This window comes from Ciconia boyciana, chromosome 8 (assembly GCF_034638445.1).
Source record: "Ciconia boyciana chromosome 8, ASM3463844v1, whole genome shotgun sequence".
Classification (NCBI taxonomy): domain Eukaryota; kingdom Metazoa; phylum Chordata; class Aves; order Ciconiiformes; family Ciconiidae; genus Ciconia; species Ciconia boyciana.
In genome coordinates this window covers 48,927,434-48,944,728 of record NC_132941.1, presented here as the reverse complement: position 1 = coordinate 48,944,728, position 17,295 = coordinate 48,927,434, and positions in this window count along the sequence as shown.

Genomic DNA, 17,295 nt, shown 5'->3' with positions numbered 1-17,295 from the left:
AAGGTATTGTATTTGCATTGGCAGAAGTTAATTTAAAATTTTTTTTTTCCTAATTAATACACAAGTTTTGCAAAGTGAAAAATAAATAACAATTAGCAGGAAAGAAAATATGCTCTTTTAGCATTTATGACAAATATTAAACAAAACAGATTACATACATGGTAAGATACTCCTCCTCCTCCCCAGCCATTTGAGTAATAACAATGAATGCTGCTTCTCAGAGGACCGATTTCCCCACTGCACAAGTCCAGTCTTACATAAGGCTAATTCTGCTACAGTCACTTGATTTATACTAAAGTAATAAGGTGAAGGATCAGATTCTCTGTTTTCCAAAGAATGTACTGAGTTGATAATGATGCTTAAAAACCAAAAAAATCTAAGGCCCTGCTTGGTCTCTGTAGGGCATTTAGAAGGGTTTGTCTAGGCAAGCCTGGAAGTTCTTTCCATCCCTAATTCTGTATGTTCTTTCTCACAGGTACTTCAAGCATACCTACTTCCCCGACTTTGTAAAATGACTTTGGGACCTTTCAAGATAGGTATGACATTATTATTCTGCTGTTAAAAGACTAGACCCAACGTCAGTTGAAGCTAGCACTGATTGTAGTGGCCACTGTATCATGCCAGTGTCCTTAGGCATAGTGTGTATCACAGGAAGAGGAACCTTTTAAACCTCCAAAGGATGGCACAGATATCCCCTGTCTTCTAGAACATAACTTCATGCTGAATCTGAGCACCACTACTCCCACTTTGGAAGGAGAAACTTGTAGACGTGTTTCTGAGGGAGTAAATGCCTTTTTTTTTTTTTGACACAGGAGATCTTAAGTAACCCCTGTCATATGTAAAGACTGTTTTGGGAAATTGGTTTTTCACATTTCAATTAACTTCCCCTAATGCTCAAACCAAAACATAAGCAGCATTATCATTATGTTCAGAAGCAAAGGAAACAAAGAAGTGAATCACTTATCATTTGTTATAGCTACCATCTTCTATGACTTAATTAAAATATGACATTAATTTCAAAACCATTCAGCTATAGATATATATTCAAATGGTTATAATGTAATAATGATAGGCGCCAAAATTTTGCTCATTCACTCTAACAGTTTATTTTAGGAAACTCAGTCCAGCAGGATGAACCTTGAATATACAGATTAATGCAAGGAAGGAAATTTTATGATGTCTGTTAGTTAATACAGAAGCCAATCTTATTAATCATGGATTTACAGAGGGCCGTTTTATTAGATGTTAACCATAGCTTATGTTGACAATTGATTTTCATTGTAGGACAACTAAATTTATTATTTGTAATAAGATAAAGATAATTAAATTGACTTTATAAAGGTTACTATCATAAATGTTAGTACCTGTGAATAGCAAACATAAAACTGCTTTAGCAGCGAAAATTCTGTTAAGTGATAGGTGCTTTCTTTCTATTACATCTAATAGTCCCTGAACGGTTTTAGCCCACGTTTTATTTTCCAGAGTTTATACCTACTGCTGTGAAAAACTGTTTGGGTTGAAGCCTCACTTTCAGTTTATTTTCTTTCCAATGAAACAGGATCAAAACACTTTTAAAGTTATAGAAGTAAACCAAAACAAAGCACTAAGTACAAATGCATTATGCAATGGACTTTTGTCCTGTCATTTCTCAGATTTGTCATTAAATTATTCAGAATGGTATATTGAAAAAGCTGTTGGATTTACAATAAAATCTGACTTTCAGGAGTTTTTAAGTATTAAAAAGTAATTATTAATGAAGTTAATTTGGGCCTTGCAAAAATGAGCGTACTTGGAACTTATTTAATCTTTTTAAATTGAATTGGTTTTATGATACGTATCTCTCCATCCCTTAATATCCATCCATCTGGGTACAATCTTTTGAAAATGTGGAGGAATACAGAAAATAATTAGAGACCTTGGAAAAGCACCTAAAGTAATATCTTCAAACCTAGTGATGATACATTCCTGAGCTTTGACAACGTGGGAACTGTCCAGTACAAAAGTAATTCTATCAGAATGCTCACAGTATATTTTTACTGTAATATTAATCTTCGGTTTCTAGTTCTAATTTGCCACAACATTACAGGCTTGTAACTTGTCATTGCTGCTTTGGTGTTTTGGACCAGTAATGAAAGGAAAGAGGGAGTACTTTAGGAAGACTGTTTTAAACTGTGGTGTAAGAGTGAATATTTGATAAGTTAGGATTTTTTAATGAAATACAATTGGCTGCAGGATCTTTGTATTATTAGAGCTAATTGTCACTAGTTCTTTCATGGTTTTGCAGCTTGTGGAAAGAAGGGTTAGCTAGATGGCAGAGTACAGAGGAAGTGAGCAGCACATCACAAGAACTACAGTTTACCAGAGATGTCGGGCTGCTGGTTGCTGGGCTGCAACATAGATGCCAACCCAGTGTGGCTGTTATATTCAGTTTATAACATGGCAAATCAGCTTGGTGCCCAGAGCAAAAAGCACTGAAATTCTTTGTAACTTAAGTTCGTGGATGGTTTCTCTATGGCACTGTTACTGGTGCAGCTTTCTCTAACAGAAGAGCTGTAAAACACTTTGTGCCCACTGTATTTTTGGTGCTTTGTTGTTCTTGTGTGGACAATCCTGACGATCTGACCCCAGAGCTCTTTGCTGCTTGCTCCAAGGGTAAGTACAGATCTTGCACTGCCAGGATCCAAGTATTACGGAGAAATTCCTCATCTCTGTTGCATTCCTGCTGTGTGACAGCCACAGAAATCTGGTCAGAAGTGAGTACCCACTCTGAGTGAAAGCGAGAAGGGTGCTAACACATGGGTGCTGGCAATTCATGCTGCCATGCTTTGAGGGCTGACTACCACTACTGCCTACCTGCCCTGCCAACAAAAGCTGCTGTCAAAGCATAGCCCATGTATCTCTTCCTACACCACCACGGTTTGGATCTTTTCGTATTCATGGAGCTGCAATTATTTCCACTTGCATTTTGTGTGCTGAGGGGCCCAATCTCAAACCCAGCTGGAGCTTGGTGCGGCAGAAATGGGGTTTCAGCCCACACCACCTCTTCAGCAGCCATGGTTGATTTTGATGGAGCTCAAAAGTCCAGGTGAAGCTTCGGTGGAGATTGTCATCTTGTGCTCAAGCCACCTCTTGGCCCCAGGTTTTCCTCCCAGAGCAAAGCATGGCCTGGATTCACCCTCCCTGTGTTTGTTCGAGCACCTAAATGGAGGTACCTGAGAACCCTGTCATACCCTGCTCTCTCCAAAGTCAGGGGAGAGAGACGGGAACCTCAGGGGATGATTCATTTCTAGGTGCCCTGCTTGTTTCTCTCTATCGACTACATGGGAACCTAAGGAGGTAACGGTTTTAACTTGGATGCTACAAGTGCATAGAAGAATCTGGGATACACATCACTCACTTTGAATTTTCCTATTGTGTTTTTTTAAATGTTAAAGACATTTATTGAAATATAAAATACAGGTGCCTTGGCTGAATTTTGACTCTTCACAGCTACCTCACACTGCACTGTTAGCCACCTCCAAGTCATCATAAATAGCACTTTCTGATTCTCTGTGTGTCCATTTGTTGTGAAGGTGCTGAAGCCATTGCAAGAATCTGGTATTGTCTGGTTTTAATACATTACTTAATCTGCTCAGGACCAAGCCAAGGCAGACTCATTCTTCAGGCAGTTTCCATTTTGATGTAGTATTTACTTTAAATGAAAGGCCATGATCCTGTTCAAAGACATGATTTCCCCCTCTCTCCCCTGCTGTCATTAGAGTCAGATAACAGGAAGAGACAGTAAGATAACTGCCACTTATTTGGATTTCACTGAAGCTTTCAGGCAGAAACAGGGACGCCAGCCAGAGCCAAATCAATTCATTTGAATGATTTGCTGATTATCTGTGTTAGTGATTCCCTGATTATCTTGCCTGGTGTCCAGGACTAGCTCTTTGCCTTTGGGCTTGGGTTGGCTGTTTATTTTAACCTGTTATTTCTAGGGAATATTCTGCATCATGAGTAGTGCACCCCAGTCTGTAGAGACAAGAATAATTGGCACTGGAAAAACTGAGGACTGGTATGTTAATAACCGATTGACAGAAAAAAGCTTGATTGTAGTTTTTCATGGGGGCATCCTAACTTGTTAGTGAAACAGTGCTGATAAAGTAGCCTTTTATAGCTCCTTTCAAGACTATGGCTTTTGTGTATCACTGCTTTTGTGTCATAATTAATATTTAGATTATGGATGTTCCAAGAGCTCCCCACCAAGATAGACTGAACAAGGCACTATGTGAACCATACCTGTAGAAGAATTTAGTCTAAAGGACTGGTCAGGGAGCAGGTGAACAGGCACAGACAGGCATGGATGCGGTGACCTGAGCTCCAGCAGCCACATGCCATGGCAAAGGTAGGTGTCCAGGTCCCCAGTTTCCAGTCCAGAGTCGCTGGACCACAGTCTTCTCCTTCCCCTGTCTGGCAGCACAGTGCTACTGTAGTCACTGCTGCATCCCTTGCTAGGAGTTCAAATTCTCCATCCCAGTAGCACTCAGGCAAAAAAAGAGAAAAAGTGCTGCTCCTAACGCTTGACTTGAATGTAAGCTTTCCTTCCATAGAGTCTACCATCATACAAGACAAGGAACTACAGCAACGTTTAGGAAACTTGAGTTAATAACATTGAGATGCTGAAGTTAAAGTACTGCGTGATGGAGCTAGAGTAGCAGATGGCTAATTTAGTCAGATTGTGCAGTCTGACCTTCTCCCTCCTGCAACCAAAGGATCTGACAAATTCTTCAAATCCAGGGAGATGTCCTGTACTTTGGGGCTTCTGGCGACAAAGAGAAAAAGAAGCCTCTGAATTTGATCCTCTTGCATTGCCATTACCTTCCCGATGAGGCAGGCCCTTAGCCAACAAACAGACTGTTTTCTGGCTTTTAACCACGTGCATTTTAACAACATAATGTAGATAAACATATGCAGCTTTCTCCACAATAGAAATAAACCACTTGATTCTGTTCATTACCTTGCCTGAGTGAATTTGTCTGCAGTAACTAAGGCAGTTAGCACATGGTCTGAGCTAATGCAGAAGAATTGGGGAAATAGAGCTGTGACCAAAATGAGATTCTGTCATTCTGAATTATGCAGAAAGAAACCTCAATGACAAAGCAATACAGATGGAATCAGACTACATGTTTTGCAGCCAAACACACCGAACAAGAAATGAAGGCAACTCGTGATGCTATCAGAATTATTGGCCAGTTTTCCCTCTCTCCCTCCCTCCCTCCTGGACTGGAGCGACTGGTGCAGCCTGCGGGGTGAGGCTCCCTGCCCAAGCGAGAGTGGTGGCCATGGGGCCAGGGCTCACACCCTGGCTTGCCAGCCTGCCATCCTCTCCTTCCTGACTCTGTGTGTGCGTGTACGGCTCTGCTCGTTTTGCTCGTCAGTCCAGACAAGTTGAGAAGACTGAAGAGAGACTGATAAACCAGCAATTACAGAGCAAAGTCAACAAGAAGAGATGGCACCACGTTGACCAGTGGGAGCGTTTGTTCAGGGAGGGGAGAGAGCTCCAAGAGCAGATACAACTTTCACAGCACAGATAACAGGTTTCCTATTGACATCAGTCCCCAATGAAGTTGATCCAACCTGTAATATCTGCAAAATCAAACTTTTGGCTGGGCCAACAAATCTAGCCATCCTGAAGCCTTAAAATATCCCATTTCAGTTGTACACTTTGCTGTAAGCTTCACGTATTAATGTCAGCTGGATCAGATCTGATTAAAATGTCCAAAGAGGAATCCAGAAGTGTCAGAGTCAATTTTCTGCTTAAAGATTAATTTTTTACACTTACAGGCATCTATTGACATCTGTGTCTCTCGTTAGGAGAGGAACATTAGAGCTGCTCTACTAAGCCAGACCATTAACTCCAATGTCTTCTTCCTGCCAGTGACCAGAAGAGGCTGCTGAGGGGAGCTGTGTGAGAAACAGGCACAGATAGAGAAATCCTTTCCTGCCTTCATCAAACAGCAGTGTAAGGGCTTCCTGAGCCAAATGCTGTGAGCAAGCTACTATGTTTAATACTCATCAATGTACCTATCCTCCATTAATTTGTCTTCTCCTTTTCTGAACCCATTTGTACTTTTGGCATCCAGCGCTTCCCATGGCAACAAGTTCCACAATTTAATTATGCGCTGTGTGAAAAAGTACTTCCTTTTGTTTGTTTTAAACCTACTAAAACAGAATTACAGGATGCACAACAGAATTGCATGGGCAGACTTAAATGGGAAGATAATGTGGAACGACAATGGAAAATCAGTCTCAGCCCAGAGAACTGGAAACCGGCTTTGTTTTTGCTTTACTCTGACCACCAGTACAGGGCTAGTTAGTACTTCCTATCGTTCCTCTCCCTGTCATAAATAAGCCAATTTACCTGATTAGTGGGAAGAGTTAGAAAACAATCTGAGCTCCTTACAAAAATGTCAATGTTCATCAGAGTGGCAAGGTCCGCCGTCTTCCTTTTCTCTTAGGGCGGAAAAGATCTGCGGACGGCTGCGCTGGGCAAGGAGGGCCTCTGAATTTGCATTTGAATTCGCTAGGCGGTGCGACAGTTAAAAATGTCAATACGATTTGGGGCTTTTGTGGAGACACACCACAGGGAAAGAGCGAGCGAGCCTCTCTTCTTGGAACTGATGCGTGATAGCATCTGGAAAAGGTGAGCGCAGTTCTCTGCACCTCGTTACCAGGAAGACAAGCTGGAGGAAGTTCAGAGAAGAAGAGCCAACTGTAGCTATATGCTTGGAAGAACTGGCTGATGAGAAAAAGTACAAAGAGCTGACAGCATAGAGTTTGCTAACCAACACTTAGGGAATAAGATGACGTAATAACTGTTAGCTAATGTTTTCAGTGTAAACCTGCAGGAATGAGAGGAACTAGGTTATTATGAGACAAGAGAGTAGCATAAGTAATGATGGGCTTAGCAGAAAGAAAATGTAATAACAGTACTTCATCATCCCCGGCCTTGCCCATGTCTGGGTTTGACCTGGGCATTCCAGGTCTCAGCGCATAATGTTCGCCAGGAGAACACAGGTTGTGGTGCTTTTGCCCAGCAGAGAGAAGTGTGGGCACAAAGTCCTCAGTGCCATTGCCTGCACTATGAAGAGGGGCTTGAGGCACCTACTCGTGGCCCAGCAGAAAGGCCCAGTTGGCACCGTTGGAGTCGTTGCTCTGCACGTCCCAAAAGCAGACAGAAGCGCTGTTCATGTCCCATTCACGCTCCTGGCTGTGGCAATGCCGGCAGGACCTTGACCTTGGTTCAAGCGTTCTCTGGAGAAAGCACATCCCTGGGTCTAAGTTAGGGTGTAGGCAGATATGGAAAGACTAAACCTGTTTGGGCTTTATCCATAGGTCTCTGTGTACTCGTCAGAAGTGATTCGTGTTGTGAAACCCACAGACAGGGAGACTGATGTGTCCAAAGCCCATATGTGAACTAAATATGAAGAAAACGATAGAAAATGCAACTGCAACATGGAACGAAAATGCAACAGGCAGAAAATGAAGGAGCATCACGTTGCAACAGATATAACTGCAGCAGCGTTTTGAGGAGTGCGCGCTGTGTGGCAGACCTGGCCAACACGACTTCCTTCTGCTACTTTCTGTGATTTTATGGTTATCTAGAGCATCCTGACTCTTTAGGAATTTACTGTTCAGTGATACAGACAGAGGCTTTGACAGGCTGTGGTGCTCGCTCCCAAACAAACCCATTTATCTATAGAACACCCTTATCCTGGCTAACTGACTTTAACATACATTCTTACAGTTTAATATTTTACAGGTGTCAGATGGGTGCTATGAAGGCTACATAAAGAGCAACATCATGTCTCCCAATAGATTCAGTCCTGAGGTGAAATGTAACATAATTTGAAAGAGACAAAACCAATAGAAAAGCAGCTTGGGAAGCCACAAAAATGAAGTGGTTCAGTGAGGGCTTGGTTTAGGCACATCCTAAAATTAAATTGTGTATTTACCTTTAAAGTTAGACTGTTCTGACTTGATTCTGTAATCATGGTCCAACTAAACCTGCCTTTACTTATGGTCAGATTTCCGGTGCACCTGAGACTGTAGAAGACCTCCTTTCTTCAAGAACAAATCTCCTAGAAGGTAATGTAATGGCAAAAGTCAGGCAGGGTTCACCCAGTTCCTCCCAGGCTGTCAGATGTTCTTCAAAGAATAAATGTGAGCTACCTCTACCTTCAGTTTAAACTTGGTTATATCATGTTAATTAATCCTGAAACTTTAATTTGCATTACCTTTTTAAGAAAATTACTGAAATTGTATATATTTTCTAAAGTCAGATTACACAAATTTAAAACACACAGCTACACAGAGGGCAGTGTAGAATTTGTTCTTCTAAAAGGAAGATATTTCTCCAGTTAATTTCTAGTACATGTTGGTAATATTATACCAGGAATCATTTTGGTGTATTATGATTCTGTAATTAGTGGGTCTCTCCCACGATCTGCAGGGTCTCTGAAAGTCTCTGTCCTGGTGAGCAGTCTGCTTTCTGTATCTCCTCCCCAGATGTTCTATGTATCCAGTGAGCCTGAACAGATTTTAAAAATCCCATTTTTGTTCACATGCCGATCATATCTTTGGCTGTACCTTGACATGTGAAGAACTGCAGGGATTGGCATGTGACCCATATGCATAACGTTTCTCATTGCTCATTGTATGAATGACCCCCACAAACTGCACTGCCTGTTGCTGCCTTGGAGTCCCTGGAAGCAGACATGCTTTTGAATGGTGGGGATCTGCTGACTGTGCTGGGAAAGGGGAGCCCCAATGCGGTGCTCCTTCTCCAGGCATTTCCTGCATGTGCCTGCTCCAGCAGATGTAGGTGCAGAAGTGTGGACTGTAGATCTGCCTCTGAGTTACTCTGCTAATTCAGCAGCTGAGCTGAACAGTGTACAAGCATCTACGAGAATGCAGCACTAAGCTCTGGGTTGAAGTCCAGCTGCCTCTTCTCAGCGGCTACCTATCACCCGTCTGGCTGCTGAGGAGACTATTCAGACACCTATTTACATCTTTTTATAGTAATTTTGCTGTAATGTTAAATGTTGCAAGCATTTTAAAGTAAACAAAGTATGGTTAGAGATCAAGGTTTGGATTAGCATCTGCATCAGGTTTGGCTCTGATGTCATGGTTTGACTTCAAGGAGACATCTGGGCTATGGTTTAGATTCCGCAACACTAAAACTCCTATGTCTGCACCTACAATTTCAGGCCCCAGTACTGGGATGAGGTAAGATTATGAGATGGTCAAACTAAGGCAGGATTGAGAAAGAGCAGCTGTTGTGAAAAGTTAGTCAAACCCAATCCTTAAAGTATTAGGAAAGAACTGTAATGTTTTGAATACAGATTTTACAGATTTATACAGATTTTTATATTGGCATATTTATTTTCATGTCAAGCATGATTTAGTTTTTGGTTTTCTTTTACCAGAAGTATTATAATGAATACAAGTTGTGGTGTGGATATTGCCATCCCAGCATATATTGTTGTCCCAGTTTCCGTTCAGGAGTAATTATATTTGGCATAAAGCACCTTGCTATCGGCCTGACTTCATGCCTACCAGGAGAGCTGTACTCTAGCCGCACAAGCATTTCAACAGGTTTCCATGACCAGCACTGCTGACACAGAGAAACAAAGTGTAGAAACACAATAGCTCAACCAAGACAAATTTCCCAACCAGCCTCCAGGGAAGAAAAATAAAAAAACCCCAAAAGGCTATGAAATAAACTCATAGAACATGGGAAAGCCTGCAGCTTTCCTTATTTCCAGACTCTGAAGGGACTTGAACAGTGACTTGCCTGACAGGTGATTATTGCTGGAGAGAGTGAATGAAACCAGACATGGCAAAGACCCACTCAGGATGCTCACCTACACCTTCCTCTGAGCCCGCTTGAGCTCACATCATTTTAGACAGCCAACAGTGAATACAGAGCTGAAGCAAGGCTCTGTTTATTAAATGATGCATGCTTTCAGAACCGTAAAAATAAAAAAACTTTCCGGGTTGGATGTCAATTGCTCCTATATCCCACACATTGAATGGAAGCCCCTACCCTCCACTTTGACTGGGGAAAGTATCCTGATTTTGCTTTATCTCCCAAATCATGCAGGTTTCCTCTCTGCCTCATGGTAGCATTATCAGGGGCCAAACCAGAGCTGTCAGCAGAGCTGGACAATTCAGAAGTCAGTCCTTCCCGATTCTGCAGCTGGAGTGGGGCAAACTGTGCAAAGGCCAGCTTAGCTGCGCTTCCAGAGGATGTGGCATCCTCCTGAGTCCCCCTCACAAAGCAGAAGTCCTCATCGGTGGGTGCCAAATATTCTCTGTGTAGCTGAAAGTGCCACTAGTACTCTGGGACACTGAGATTTTGCCACTATCAGGAAACTGTAGTGTCGTCAGACCTAGCAGTAACTGTCCTGCCACCTCTGGTGTGAACTAACAGAGTGTAATTGGCACAGTAAGGTTCTCTGGACTCAGAGACTGGAGGCTGGGAACTGTCTGCGACTGATGCTGCCATGTTTCATCAGTTGATTCGGGGCTACGCAGTTTCCATTACAGGGTGACCTCAGCTCAGGGGCAGGAGCGAGAGGGGGAGATATCTGCCTTAGGGAAAAATGATTCTTCCTTTCGTTTCTGCCATTTGATATTGTACTTTACGAGATAGTTCCATGTGCAACTGTCAAGGCATATTCTGTCATTCTGTTATGAAAAAATGCATGGTTTGCCTCTGAAAATCATCAGCTTCAGTGGACTCCAAACCCATTACACAAGTTCTGAATTCGTCTCTAAGGCAATTCCTCCTCTAGCCTTTTAGTGCCAATTCTACCCAAGTATTTTGGCTCCCACCCCTGGAAATGAAGCCTTTGAAGAGTTTCTGCACCTGAGAGTCTAGCAATCTATTTTTCAGATGAGGACAGATTTCAGATCCATCCTTCTAACTCCACTGTTAAACAGCCATTAATAGTTAGCTAGATTGTTATTGTAAGCTTCTATATTTGACTATTAACAGCAACTGCATGTGTGTATCAGCTCCAGATAAAACAAACCTACCTAGGGATTGATTTTATGATGCCAAAATGATGAAGTTTGCTAAAAAATGTAGAGTGAATGTGTAAGCTCTGGAAAACATTAACAAAAATAACTAAGTAACACTCCCTATTCATACCTAATTCCTACTGACATCAAATTTAGCTATGTGTACTTTGGACCCATTGGAACTGTTACAGTGAAAAATCTTGCTGCACAAGTCCTCTCTGAAATGTACAATATTTTGTATTCTGATTACTCTGTAAAAAAATATGTTTTGTCATCACTGTAGTTTAGGCAGATTCTCCATTGTCTGGTATCTTGTTATAGTCATTTATATCAACACAGAGTGGGTGTACAGTAGCCAGCAGTCTGTGTTAGCAGCGTTTTATATTCAGTTTGCACTTACGTAAATGATTGTGCAAGATGTGAGAGACAATCTAGCCCCTGGGAATTATATGTGTTTTTGGGTGTAATCTTTATGTGTGTAGCCAACACATAAGAATATAGAGAAGTTTTAACATGTTACAGTTGCCATCACCCCAGATAAATATAATTAACCAAGCAGCCTTCAGTTGCACTTATAGGCAGGATCCAAAATAGCTCATGGTTTGTGGTGGCAGATATATAGGAAATATGAGCCTGTAAGGAACAATATATTGCTTTGTTTTTCATAGCATTGTTCACCACATTCTCATAATGGTCAGATAAGAAACTCTTCAGGCCAAGGAAGGGTTAGGAAGTGCATTCCAAAAAACATTAAAGCCTACGTAGTTTCATAGGATGCCTCTTTGCAATTCAGAAGAAAACTCTGGTGAATTATGTCACACTTCAGCTGAATTAAACTCTGGTTTAGAGAAGCTGGTATCACGGTAATCACTAGGACAGCCCAGTCCAGAAAGAAAGTGGTATTAAGGTATGTTTATAACACGGGGCCATGTGTTCCTTCCTTTTACCACAGAGCCATAAATGTTGCATATCCCACATTGCAAGTCAAGGTGTCCCAGAAGAAATATTAACAATATTGGGGGCTAGAGGAAATGGAGGCACCTTACCAATGTGCTCCCCTGAGGGTCTGGCATGTGTTGGCTTGGAAATCCTTGACAAGACTCAAAAGCACCATTAAAGCGTTTCTGTAGCTTTTTTTTTTCCTGAGAGCTGGCGACAGCATATAGGAAAAGGGCACTTGCTGGTGGCAGCACGTGTCTCATACCCGCAAATATTCAGTGCCAAGAAAGAAGAGCTCTTCAAATAGAAAGAAGAGCTCTTCAAATCATTGGAAAGCCAAGTCAGACCCATGTGTGGCCTAAACATTCCCGAGGTGTCTGTGTCTCTCTGCAGAGGTTTGGAATCTTCATTTTGCCTGACTGTAAACCACAGCCCTGGGTGGAAGAGCAAAGGAAGAACCAAAGAGGCAACCCCTGGCTGACTTTTTGGTGGACGCTTTCATCTCCTGAAGTTTCCCTTGTGGTGGGGCATGGCAGGTTTTCAGTACAAGGCAAGGATGTCTAAATGCCGGTGAAAAAATCTGCTTTCCTCTAACCCAATGCTCAGAAACAGCTGAACCAGTTTTGCTGAAACATTAAACATACTCAGCATGAGGCAGATTCCCTCAGAACAGATTTTTTTCCACCTGGATGATTTAAATCTGGCAATATCATAATCAGATTAATATAGGGATGTAGGATGGAAAATGATAAGCTCCTGCCAGCTCTGCCTAGAATAATAGTTCATATGTTGTCCACCCCTTTTTAGACCAAGATTTGTCTTGTTCTGCTACACCTAATGAATGCCTTTAAGACTGACCTGCCTTAATGTTTATTACGGTTGTAACTCATTTAGTAAATCAAATCATGACGGTGAGGAGGAGGAAGATGTGAGAAGCGAATATCTAACAGATGAGTTATCTGGAAGACGGCAGCACCGACTGACGTCACCCCGCAACGTGCGGTGCCTCTGTCTGGAGCAGTCTGGCTTCCATGGCGCTAGGAAAATCAGAGAGGTGAACTCCCTCCTATTTCCTCCTTGGAAGGTGTTCAAGGCTGTGGCCTCACCTCTCTTGGAAGAGTCTTGAAATATTTTCAATAATGGAAAGGGGTGGAATGGCTGCAGGCTGGATCCTCTTGGAAAGCGCCCTGTAGCATTAGGGGATGATGCTGCTGGTAGCCTGCTCCTGCTTTTAAAAAGATGGACTTTGCTGGATCGCTCACTAATTCTGTACAGCCAAACACAGTTACTTCAGCTAGGAATGATTCATCTCTGGTGTAGCTCTCCTGAAGTCCGCAGTGTCACAGAGGGTGCTATTTTGGGCGAAATTCCCATTTTTGAGAGCAGAAACCGGGCAGGTACCATGCCAAAAAAATACACGTTAGTGGTAACAGAACCTGCGAGGCAAGGAAGGAGTTCTGTGCTTCGAGACTCATTTAACTTATAAATCGCGGAGTAGTTCATTGCCCGGAATAACCACCCAGGAATCAGAAATCTTCTGTGGGGCCTTTATCGCAGGTAACCGGGGGTGCGGTGGAAATACCACCTGGCATTTGTCGCTGGTTTTGGAAGCGTTCATTTCCTGATTTCCCGACGTTTGAGGTTTTTGGTGTGATTTTTTTAACATCATCGTATTTTGACGCATTTGCCTGACGACCGGCGCAGCCGAGCGCCCCGCCGCCGCCCGCCGCCCCCCCCGCCGTGCGCGCCCGCGCTGCCACCGCCCAGGTGTTGCCCCTCACCGCCGCCCTGTAAAACCCGCTCACGGACGTGGTGACACATGGGCGCTAAATCAAAGCGGCGCTGCCCCCCGCCCCGGGGCTGAGGGGCGAGGGAGACCCGGCCACCCGCAGCCGGGCCGCGGAGCGGGGCCCCGACGCCGCCTCCGCGGGGATGCCGGCTCCCCGCAGCACCGGGAGGGAGGCGGCGGCGGCCGGCGGGAGGCTCCGGAGCCCCGCCGGAGCCCCGCCAGAGCCCGTGGGCTGCCCGCTTCCTCCGGTGAGGGCTTCCCCCCTCGCCACCCGCGGCACCTGCGGGGCGCCGTCCTTGGGGAAAGCTGCTCCGGGCTCCGCGCAGGACGGGGGCAGGCAGGGCAGGGAAATAGGCTCAAAGCAGCCGATGAGCGCGGCTGGGCCTGGCTTAGTACGGCCCGGGGGCACCGTCCTGCGAGGCGGCCGTGGCAACATCACTCGTGGGGCATTTGGGGGGCGGCCGGCAGCGGCCGGTGGCAGCCAGGCCCCCGCTGCTTCCCCCGGGGAGCCTGTCCGACCCCGTCCCCGGCAGCCTCCCGTCTGGGGGACGCCCGAAGCAGCATATTTGCGCCGGCCTTCCCCGGCCCGAGCTGCTTTTACTGCCCGCCCCGTCGGGAGCGCGTCCCGGGAGGCGGCGGGGGGCCGGGCATCCCCCCGGGCACCGCCGTCGGGGCTGGCAGCGGGGCCGCCCGGAACAAGTGGGGTCCCTGATTTTTATTATTTTTTTTTTGTTCCCTTTAGCTCAGAACTTCTCGAAGGCGGGGGACTTCACAGAAAGCGAAGGGGAGGACAGGGCCCCGCAGTTATTACACAAAATAATGAGTTCTCCAGCCGATCCCTTCGGGCTGAGCTTGTGCCGGTGCGGGGATGCACACATCTCGCCCCGCCGCCCCCCAGAAATCCCCAGATTAGCAAGAAAACTTGGGGGTGTTTCAAGTGCATTCCAAGAAAATGAATGTGAAAGTTGGTTGGTTTTTTTTAACCGGGAAAGGAGTGTATTTTCTCTCTCTCTCCCGAGGTTTTTCAGATAAATTGGAGTGCTTTCCAGAGGGAACCTGGAGAAGAAATAGCAGAAATATTAAAGTGCTGTCTTGGTTGCACTGATCTTGGGGTGTCCGCAGCACCTTCCTTGAAATGCCCGTCAGACTGTAAAATCCAGTCAAAACTGTATTTGCCGCAGCAATATTGGTAATAACGTATTTTATCCGAAGCTGCATTATCTCCCTCACAACAGAAACTACAAACAAAAAGTATGTTCCAAAAGAAAGGGAAAAGGTTTTATTTAATCCAGAAAATAATTAAAATCTCATGTATTTTTATTGGTTTTAGTATCCAGCAGAGTGAAAATATTGAAACTCCGAGACCCCTTGCATTAAAAAGTCACAACTGTTCTATTTTATTAGTTCTGACTGTGTGAAAAAAATTATAAGGACAACATTGAAAAAATCCGGGGTTTAGAGCCCCGAATGGCCGTAAAAACAATAAAATCAACTATAAAACCTGCACTAGTGATATTAAAAAATTATGTAGTTCAATAAATGTGACATTTCATGAATGCAGATTTAATAGCCTCCAACCCGCGGAAGGAGGAAGGCTAAGGTCTAACAATTGAATTTGAAAGGGGCGGTGCTGCAGAACTGCAAAATTAAGTGCTCCATTTTTCTTGTTAGGGATTATGCAGTGGTGGTGGAATGTAATAACTGTGCCATTAAAACTCCCTTTTAACAAGGCCTATTGCTTGTATAAAAGTCAGAAAATAATAATCTCTTCCTCTATTTATTTGTTTTCCAATGATACAGCAAAACATGGGTTTTTTCTTTTCAGTTAAACTTGTTCTCAGGATTTCGAATCGACAGCTTGTAAAATATTGTGGGGGCCCTCCATACTGCTGCCTCGTATCATGCACGTCGTTATTCCAGAGGGCAGCGGGTCATCGGTTTACTGTACATTTATTAAGTAAATCAAGCTGCAAATCCAACACTTCCAGATGAAAACATTAGCTAAACCCCTTGGAAAGAGCAATGCCTGGGAGACTGAGCGCAGAGAGAAAAAATAATCAAAACTGTCAGCTCGCTTTACGTGTACCTGATATTTACAAGACACAAGACCACGCTTTAAAGGTGAGTTTTGGCATTTGTTAACAATGTAAAGAAAAAAACCCCCCAACCTCGCTATATTATTAAAAATATATATATTTCCATTTCACCAACACCCTTTCGTCCTGCTCTGAGCCTCTTAGTTATTAAGATCATCGTGGATTTGAACTGGAGACCTTTTCTTAAAAAAAAAAACAAACCAAAAACAAAAAAGAAAGTTACACCAGCACCTGCTATTCCTTAACAGCTTGCCGTGATCGCTGTCAGCTCGGGGGCGTGTGAGGGAGACGGGGGACGGGCGACCCGGCGGGGTCCGCGGACACGCAGGGGGCACCTGCCGCCTCCGCTCCCACGGAGGGGGAGAAGGCGGCGCTACCCGCTGCCGTCGGGCCGAGTCCCCGGGTGGTGACGGGGCGCGGGGAGAGCGGGGGTAGCTGCCCCCCCGCCCCCCCGTGCGGCCGGCAGCGGTGCTCGGCCAGGGGCAGCCCTGCCGCGGGGCCGGGAGCGGCGGCGCCCGGGCGGAGCGCACGTCCCTCGCCGAGGGCGGCGGGGCGGGAGGGAATACCCGGCGGGTTTTTAAAAACTAAATCGACGGTGCCCAGGTGGCGCTGCTCGGGCCGCCGCGCCGCCTTCCCCCGCGGGGCCGCCGGGGAGCGCGTCCCCAGCGCCGGCAGCCCCGTCTGGGGGCGGCCGTCCCCGCGTTTACCGGCCACCGCCGGCCGCCGGTGCCCGGCGAGGCGCGGAGCCGGAAACCGCGCCGCGCTGCTCCGCGCCCCGCCGGGCTCTCGGCCCTGTCTGGGGGGACGGGGCAGGAGCCTACGGGGCCCCGCCGCCCTCCGCCCACGCCCGGCCCCCGCTCCGCGGCCGCGCTCCCCCGCCCCTTTCCCGGTCCGCGCAGCCAGGCGGAGCGCCGGCGGCGGCCTTTCCAAAGGCCCGCGGAGCACGGCGAGCGCCGGGCGGGCGGGGGGCACGACACCGCGCAGCCCCTTCTCCGCCACCTCCCTCGGCCCGGGGCCGGGCCACGCTGCGGGGGGCCAGCGCTCTGCCCCGTGGGGACGCCGCGCCGGGCGCGGGTCGAGGAGCGGGAGCCGGTGGGGGCAGCGCCGGGCCCCCTGCCCGGTGCCGTCGGACCCCCGCTCCGTAGCCTCGGACCCCCCGCGCGGTGCCGTCGGGGCCCGGGCGCGCTGCCGATCGCGCCCCGCCGCCTGGGCTCCCCCGGGCCGCGGCGGTGGCTGATTGGCGCCGCGGGGAGTTTGCTCGGGGAGGCGGGGGGAGTGTTTGCCGGCGGGGGGTGGTTTCCCCCTTCCCTGGCCGGGCTCATTGGCTAGACGGAGCCGTGGCAGGAAGGGGACAGAGACCAGGCGGGCTCCGCCCCGCGCCAATAGAAACCTATCGAAGGG